The sequence below is a fragment of the Macaca nemestrina genome, chromosome 7 (assembly GCF_043159975.1).
Source record: "Macaca nemestrina isolate mMacNem1 chromosome 7, mMacNem.hap1, whole genome shotgun sequence".
In the NCBI taxonomy this organism is placed as follows: Eukaryota; Metazoa; Chordata; class Mammalia; order Primates; family Cercopithecidae; genus Macaca; species Macaca nemestrina.
Genome location: NC_092131.1, coordinates 165,719,022 through 165,729,145, shown reverse-complemented (window position 1 = coordinate 165,729,145; position 10,124 = coordinate 165,719,022).

Genomic DNA, 10,124 nt, shown 5'->3' with positions numbered 1-10,124 from the left:
TTCAGTGTGTTCAGTAGCTTAAATTCTATATTCGTTTTAACACACTTTACCTTACCTTCTCTAATTCCCCAGTGACAATTATATCTTCTCACTGGAATAATACCCTAAGTGCCATCCCCCAAAAGATAAGTAGAGAATATGGTGAAATAGTATATTTTTCAAGTATGAAGTAACTTGAAAATCATGTAGGTAACATTGCATGAATTTCTCTCTGTATAATGCATTTTTGCATTCATGATTGCAGTTCAAGTTCCAAAGGAAAATTTCTATTTTTAAAAAGAGAAATAATGATAAACACCTGTTGAAGAGGAAGAAAGTAACTGCATACAATTTCTTAGTTATGTCTTCATACATATTTTGGCTTTGCAGAAAGTTAGCAAAATCTTTCATGCTGCTGAAATCTCTCGTTATTTTCTCGCTATCTTCGTGTCACCACATATGATGGAATCGAAGTGGTAATATCAGAAAAACTAAACTAGGGTTATCTGGGCATACTGGATTCAGGCATACACTAGCAATGTAGCAGCCTGACCTTTGAAAGAGGACAATTCATGTGTGCATATCTCATGCCTGTCTGCTTTTCACATACTTCACAACATGAGGATCGCTCCCAGCTATGTTAATATACTTCTATCCACTTGGCTGGCTGTAGATAGGAGACAAATGATTATCTCTTAACAGGCGATCTTCTTTGTAGATGTCTCACTTAATCAGAGAAGAGAGAAGAATATTGGTAAACACAAACAGGTGTGCTACTGTATCTAGTCCCACTATTACCTGCACTGCCTTCACTTGCCTGGTATAAAAGGTCATTGAAAATACTGCTGTAAAGTGGCCCAGGGAATGAGTCAACATGTTGGGGTCAACAGCTTGAAGGGTCAACAAGTTACCTGTGGCAGTGAAGAATAGGAAAGCCCCTCTGGGAAGCATACTTCATGTCTTCATGGATAATCCAACTATAATGTTGCTTTAATTTCCTTCAGGAAAAGGAACATTTTTCATTACATACTAGATTAAATTATATGAAACTGCCAATAGGGAAATATTTTTGCTTCCTAGTAATGCTGACGTTTTTAATGGTTCAGCCTAATATATCTTAGGATCTAGTATAAAATTTAGAAAGTAATTGACATCTCCATTTTTCTTTCAGATTTATATTTTATTTAAAAATATATATTTCAGTCAGGCGTAGTGGCTCACACCTGTAATCCCAGCACTTTGGGAGGCTGAGGCGGGCGGATCACCTGAGGTCAGGAATTCGAGACCAGCCTGGCCAACATGACAAAACCCCATCTCTACTAAAAATACAAAAATTTTTAGCCCAGCGTGGTGGCAGGCACCTGTAATCCCAGCTACTCGGGAGGCTGAGGCAGGAGAATCGCTGCACCTGGGAGGTGGAAGTTGCAGTGAGACGAGATCAAGCCACTGAACTACAGCCTGGGCAACAGTGTTAGACTCCGTCTCAAAAATACAGATATAGATCTATATAGATCTATATGATCAATGTTTCAGAACTCTTACAGCGTTTTCTATTAATTTCAGTGGCTTTTCCAAGGTGTAACATATGTTTTACATGGTAGATAAGGTGAATTTGTTATTACACTGATGAACATGAGTGCTATTAAAAAATATTTTACTAGCATTTCAAACTAGTATGCATTTTTCTATAATATTTCTTAAAACAGTTGAATTTCCCAAAGTTTTTAAAAAGTGGCTCATTGAAAAAATAATTAAGTAGATAAAAGTATTCTGAGCCCTCATACAGGTGTTCAGAGTATGAAAAGCATCAGGCTACATAACTGCAACTTACCATGCATTACCATGTACTATAGTACATACATTCCCAAGTTACTTCAGGGAAGACAAGAGAACTTATATTTAGTTGGACCATATAAAATTGTCATTTTTGTTAATGAAAAACAGATGAATATTGGTAATATCATATGGTTTGGCCTTAATGTATCTCTGTGACCACACAGCATATGCTGTATTAAAGGTATTAGTGAAAATTAAATTTTGATTGAGTGAAAAGATTCAACACAAAATTTCAAGGTCTCTGTCACCCAGGTTGGAGTGCTGTGGTGTGATCTTGGCTCACCACAACCTCCGCCTCCCGAGTTCAAGTGATTCTCCTGCCTCGGCCTTCTGAGTAGTGGGGACTACAGGAGCATGCCACTTTGCCCAGCTAATTTTTGTATTTTTAGTAGAGACGGGATTTCACTATTTGACCAGGCTGGTCTCGAACTCCTTACCTCATGATCCACCCTCCTTGGCCTCCCAAAGTGCTGGCATTACAGGCATGAGTCACCACACCCAGCCCACAATTTCAAGTTTTTCTTAAGCAGGCCTCAATGTGCAGGCTATCAACAAGTTAAAGAGATATATCAACAAGTTTAAGAAAACTTGCCTATAAACAAATGCCAACTGAAACGTAATGATACAAGTCAACATGCTTAACTCATGAATAAATATTAGAGAAACATGAATTTTTTACACAACAATCTTCCCTGAATAGTATACAAAAATAAATGATTATCACTCGTAGGAACTTACACCTTTGTTGACTGCATTTCAAATTGGATCATGATCATAGATGAATTAACTTAAGATATGGAGTCTAGTGAATTAAGAAAAAATGCCAAGGTAAGAATCTTTTTAAAAAAGAATGAAAAAGAAGAACTCAGAAAACCTGTGTATCTTTTACTCTAGAAAAGCATGTCGTTAGAAGCAAACTATTGAAATCCAATTAAGATATCATCAGATAATTGTACATGAGAATGACAAGATGGTGAAACCCAGTAAGTTTGTGAAGGGAATTTCTGAGAATAACTGCTCTCTGAAGCATGGGAACCCTGTGTGGGATTGCTGATGTTGGTAATAGTTACTTTAAATCAAGATTCTCATTAAGGGCATGTGTCTGCTGGCTATAGCATGTCTATAAGTTTAGCAGCTGAAATTAAGAGAACTGAATCAAGCATTTTTTGTTTTTTTAAATGCCTCACTTTAGACAACTAAGCAAAACTAATGTAATGTCATAAAATTTAACAAATTAACTTTTAAAAATTAGCTTACTAAAACTTCATCAGAGCCTAAATATCCCAACTTTTCTTAGCAGATCTTTCATTCATTCTTTTTAAAATATTGAAAGACTGTGTATTAGTAACATCTTCAATAATCAGTAAGAAATCCACAACTTTTTGGACATCGTTTGCCATGCTGTGACTAGGAATGAGGATGAGGAACAGGAGGATAATATTTAAGGGTGACCAAAGTAAGAAACATACATTGCTTTAACACACTTTTCACCATCATGTAATTTCTCCTCTTGTTCTCCCCACTCAATCTATACCCTATTAGCATACAAGTTCTAGTTATGATACCAAGGACACAGAAAGGAACTTAAGGAAAAGGCACCTTTATTTAGAAATTTATGTAGGCCAACAATATAAAAAGCACACTCTCTCCACATAAATAGATGTAAATGTTCTTGTAAATTCTATATAACAAATGACTGTATACTTTAGAAAAACAGTACATGTTTCAGTTTAACTGCAAGGAAGGGATATGTGCATTTTTATGCCTTTGAAGATATTATATTTCAAACCCAATGTCTGAATTTACTAGCCAGTATCCGTGCAACAAAGTTCAGAAGGTTTTAAATAATTTGGGTTGCCAGATAAAACATAGAATTGCCAGTTAAATTGTAATTTCCAACAAAAATAAATAAATAAATAACCTGGCTGGGCGCGGTGGCTCACGCCTGTAATCCTAGCACTTTGGGAGGCTGAGATGGGCAGACTGACTGAGCTCAGGAGTTCGAGAAGAGCCTGGGCAATATGGTGAAACCCTGTCTCTACTAAAATATTAAAAAAAAAAAATTAAAAAAATAAGAATCAGCCAGGCGTGGTGGCGGGCACCTGTAATCCCAGCTACTCAGGAGGCTGAGGCAAGAGAATTGCTTGAACCCAGGAGGCAGAGGTTGCAGTGAGCTGAGATCATGCCACTGCACTCCAGCCTGGGCAACAAAGCAAAATTCTATCTCAAAATAAATAAATAACTTTAAAGTATAAATATACACAAAATATTGCATGGGAGCACTTAATGGTAAAACATTATTCATAGTTTATCTGAAATTTACATTTGACTGAGCATCCTATGTTTTTATTTCCTAAATATAGTAACCGTAAAAACAATTCATGTGAAAAAAGAAAACTAGTCTTTTCATTAAACAATCCAAAGAACAAAGAGCATTCCTGGGTTGGTAGAGGTGGTCAAAGAGGCGAAAGTTTTAATTATTCCCAAAGGTAAAGAAGATCTCCAAAGCTTCCAACATCTCAACTAACCCCACCAAGTCTAGAAGTTCTTGGGTATCTCATCTCTTCTCATGTGCTTTCTTTGGTAGTGGCTGTAGATTTCACTGGTTCTTTCTCAGAAGTTAAAAAAAAAAAATCATTATGAGTTTGTTTTCCAATATTTAAATATAAAATTTTGTATAGATTTTTATATTACATGAAGGCAAAGGAGACCAACATTTAAAAACACTACAGCTAAACAAAGTAATTAATTATAAGGTTAGAAGACAATATAATTTTGTTAATTACTCACAGCTTGGTGCCCATTTTTTTCACTGCAGCCAACAACTGCATGCTTTTAATCTCTGTAATAACAATAATGGCATACATCATTAACCTTATTTTATTCTTTTTTAATTTTTTAGAATGCCAATAACAAAGATCATTAACCTATGTTCTGTTTAACGTGTAATCAGCCATTTTAGTTAAATAAATATCATAGAAAACATTAAACATCACTTTGCTATGCTACAGTGGCTCTCAGGAGGGGAATTCTTCCTAATGCATTATATTAACATTAGTGTACTCCACAAGTGTCAAATCATGAGTGGCAACAAGGAAATAGATAAAGAATAATTGATGGCATTCATCAAATTAGTTCAAAAGTGTCTTTTTCCAGGCAGTTCTAAATCTTACTGGTATCATCGCGTTTTGTTTGTGAGGTTATTTTCTGAAGCTCTTAAAAGAACATAGATAGTCTGCTACTGAGATATCATCAGATAATTGTACATGAGAATGACAAGATGGTGAAACCCAGTATGTTTGTGAAGGGAATTTCTGAGAATAACAGCTCTCTGAAGCATGGGAACCCTGTGTGGGATTGCTGATGTTGGTAATAGTTACTTTAAATCAAGATTCTCATTAAGGGCATGTGTCTGCTGGCTATAGCATGTCTATAAGTTTAGCAGCTGAACCACCATTTCATGCCATCAATGATATCAAAAGAACTACAATGGTAAACAAGACTCATATCTAAAATATTTAGTAAAGCCCTGTTCTAGATTCCAAATAAAGAGTGATTTTTCTGCACGAGTTCTTCTTACCACCCTGCCTCTAATGGGAATAAGCATATAGCTCAGGCAGTCCCATGCTACACAATCTACCTCCCCTGTGAGGCTTGGTTAAGGAGACCAATGAAAGGAAGATGGATCAGAACCACAGGTAAGGAGAAGGGGGTTGTGATAACATTATTAAAAATGTGTATGTATTATTGACAGATACCAACTAGCAAAGGAGGTCAGGGCAAACTCATGCTTACATCCTGATAAATAGTTGTATTTATAAAATACGTCTATGCTTCTCCCAAATTTCTGGTCCCAAGATTACAAATTGCTACATTTTTCTTTTGAAAAGCAAGCAAAGACTTTATGTCATACTAATTTGACAGCCAGAAGGAAAAAAAAAATACTGTCCTCTCCCAAGATATATTTTTGTACCTTATCTGACTTTCTAATATGAGCACATCTCAGAAACTGATGTAGATGGTTTTTCTAATCAAACACATTACATTATGTATTTCGCAAACAAACATCTTCCAACCCTGATGCATTTGTCCAATGTATCTTAGTCAGAGAGAGGATGATAACTAAGGAAGAAAAGAAAGAAAGGGGATTCTATAGGGGCAGGAAATGACAGGTGGCCTATTCCCAGCTTCCTATGACATCCTGCTTGCATCACAGTCTGTCCATGTAAGTATACACAGTAATACAGCTCTACTAACCCTTCATTTATTGACTCAGCATTAGTTAACACACTCTTTTCAAATACTATCTTTGAGTTTTGGGTGCCACAGACACAATATAAAAAACACAGAAGTCAGAAAACAGAGATTCAGAAATAATTTGACCGGAAACATGGCCTAAGAGGAAAAGCTAAAAGAGTTGGGGTTAGTTCTTACCAAAACGAGTGAGCTAAAAGAAAACACAGCTATTATTTTTGCTCTTTTGTCTGAGCACATTTAGGCTCTTCTATTACTTCCCAAAGGAAAAAAAAACATGGCTTCATAATTAGAGTCTGTCTTCTTGTCTTTGACTTACGATGCTTGACAAATTCTCAGAGCCCATTCCACAGCCAGCATCCGATGTTTTGTTCCTTTTTTCCCCAGATGTACCAGAGAGGTGGCCTGGGGCAATAGGATGCACACTGTGTAGGATGGTAAGTGGGACACAGGATTAGGAAACACCAGGCTGTAGCAGACACTGCCACCGTTCTTCTATCACATTTTTGTATTCCATTTATTGCTGCCTTAATGTCAGTAACTGAATGGCTATTATTCTTCCTGAACCTGACCTATCTACTGAAAATCATATTCTGTATTATATCACTTCCATTCCTACTGTCCTATATTTAGTTAGAAGTTCCTCTACTTTATGGGCATTCTTTAAAGACTGGTGGTAGGATGCTTCCAAGAGTCTTTGATAAGGTACTCAATAAATGCAGGTCTTATCTTAACTAGCCATGGACCCAGATACCTACAAAACCGAGTGATGATGGCAAAAGAACTTTGAATTTTCTATACAATGATGTCAGGAAAAAAAAGACAAAGACACAAAAGGTCTTTCTGTATTTTCATATACCTTATTTTGGCTAAAAATCCTGGTTTCCTTGCTCCCAATGCAAAATGCTGTTGGTTTAAGACACTAAATGAGGTATACTGTCTTACAAGACTTGTTGATACTTCACACTGTCTTTAGAATAATTTACAACTAGCACACAGTTCAAGGAAAGAAATAATGGTTAAAATTTAGATTCCTATAAATTAAAAAGTGATTGCTTTCTAATATACTAGGACATTAGAAATATCAGAACACAGTAACTATTTGTTTGTATTTTATAATATGAAGCATCAATGGTGAGCAATATGTTTCTGTAACTTCTGGTTATGATAGGATGGGCTTTGGTTTAAAAAGAAATACACTGTAGGTAAAAAGTGTCACCCCATGGATGTATATTTATATCACTATCATATATATCACAATAAGCATTTTGAATAGATAAACATATAGCTTCTAATTCAAAGAAAAGCATTATTGCTACACTGGTACCATGTTAGTGAGTTCTATTAACACTATTTAGCAATAATAAAAAACAATTTTAAGATTTGTATTATCAACCCTGTCCCTAATATCTGGTAAGTATTTTGATTTCAAAAACATTGAAAGCTTAAAAGCAGTTATCTCAAGTGAAACGCTATCTACTCTAGCTAAACTTAAAAGGTGAGAACTGATAAACTTTATCGTAAACTTCTAGAACATCTTGAATCTTCCACCATTAGTCAGAATTCAATCCACAAACCAAGCTTTTTCAGAAAGCTGTTCCAATATGGCAAAACTATTTTTCTTAAAGTATAACCTAAACTCTTCCTTAAACAAAGTAAAATTCTCCTTAATAAGGATTTCTCTAAAGAATACAAATGGTTTTGCTCTGCTATCCATAATATTAGGAAAAATTATATAAAATTTTATTTTTAAAGGTCAAAAGAGTAGTCAAATATTAGTAATTTTATGTAGTTCAACCTAATGTTATTCTAGACAGATTTAATGTTCCTTATAAAAGTCATTTGAGACAAATATGTTGAAGTCAAAATTTCCTGGATTCTTTCATCAAGATTAAAACAGAAAATACTCCTTCAATAACAAATGAAAGACAAATACGTGGTGTTAGGCTATTTTCTAAAGGTAGAAGTTATATATTCCATGCTCTAAAATGTTCTGAGACTATATTTGATGTCTAAGCATTTTACTAAACATATACCTCTGGAAGCAGTTATAAAGAATCTTTTAAAATTTTTGCAAAACTGTAAAAACAGCAAGACTGTCCTAATTTTTTTGTTTTGGGGAAACATTTATTTTGGAATATGTAGTTATTTGTTTGGGAAAATATGTCATTTATGTTAACTAAAATCGGTTTGTTAGTATTATTTTAAAATGAATTAATTAATAAATATTTTTAATTTCACAGTTTTAATATCCAGTGCAGTAAATATCAATAGATATAACCCACAAAAGTCAAAGCTCTGTGGGGTTTTCAATAATTTTCAAGAGCGTAAAATGTCTCTGGGACCAAAAAGTTAGAGAATCATTGGATTAATTAAAGAGATAAATCAGAAAAAGAGAAGGGAGGTAACAGACATAAGACATTTTATAAATCATACTATTTGTTTCGTCCTAAGGGAAACTAGCCTGGACCTCATTACTCACATGGGGTGAGATGAGTACAGGGATTCCCACAGACACATTCCTAAGCCTGCTTCCATGTACTTTTTACTGCTCACAAGTGCTACAGAAGAACTTCTGGGTGGAAACAATCTACACAGATATATATAATGTGTAACACACATTAATACAGGGCAGCAACAGGTATTCTCTTACATGACTCATTGATTTTAGATATAATTTCAAGGGTCATCAGATTCTTTTTGTATCATAACAATCTTGAGAGATTAAGAAAAACAGAGGTGTTTTTTTCTCAGTTTACAGATAGGAAAACAAAGACAGACGGTTTCAGGGTTTCACCCTAAGGCACATGGATTGTGTTGGGGCAGGTTGTGGAATTCAAGGCACCTGCTTTCATGCACAGTACTTTATCCACTAGGTCAGTGTCTTTAAAACTGCTTTGTAGCACTGGAAATTTTTCTCTCATGAAATCTTGCTCAGAAGACCCTTATAATGCACAAGAAAAAGAGCTGCTCTAGACGGAGAGGGGGCCAGCCATTGAGATCCACTCCCACCACCTCAGCCACCCCCAGCTTGGGACACCAGTCTGCCCAAGACCCTCTCTTGTTTATTTGCCTCTTTATGTTCAGCTCCTGTTTCTACTACTCTGCCTTCCTACACACCCACTTAAACATGTTTACTATATTTCCTTAAATATGCACATAGCCTTGTAAAATACATAGTACAGTTTTTTGTGTTTATATTTTTACATTACACAAAAGCTATTATGCTATAAATTGTGTTCCACATTTTACTTTCGTCCTATTAACACTGTTCTTAAAAATCCACCCAAATTTTTATTTCTACAGCCAGCTGGTTGCTTTTTATGCACATATTGTTCTATAACATATATTAATAGATCATATTTTACTTATCCATTTCTCTGTTGATGAACCAAATTCCCCATCAACAAAGATGGAAGAATTGTTTTGACATATCATGTTGCAGTGAAAGGGAGGAATTTCTCCAGGATACTCACTGACTGTTGGGCATAGGTAGACATATTCTTACCAAATGTTACCAAACTTTCCTATGAAAATTCCTCACTACTCACTAAAACTTGCCACTTTACTTTTCTGATATTCCATTTGTCCTTATGGAATGCATGTTGTTAGGTGTTAAGCCCATCTCATTATTGTCCTAATTAACATTTCTCTGGTAACTATTGCTATCAAGCATTTCTTCAAATATCTATTAGATCTCGAGTTTTTCTGTGAAATTGTGTATGACTTTTGTACAGTTTCCTTCTGTATTTTATGCTTTTTCTTGGGAATTTTCGGTTTTCTTTTCTATTCTAGATACGAATTCCCTGTAAGTTTTAGACGTTTCAAATATCTCTTCTCAGCATGTGACTATGGTGCTCTTCATCCAGTAGGAATGATTTATTTTGATATCGTCATATTTTTCTCTCTTTTAACCTTTGGCTTCTTATTTTTGAATCTTGCTTGAGAAGTTATTTTTGTTAATTTCTAGATCACAAAGATAGTCTCCTACATTTTATTCTTTGTGTTATGGTTGTACCATTCACATTTAGGTATTTAATTCATTTGGTATCTAC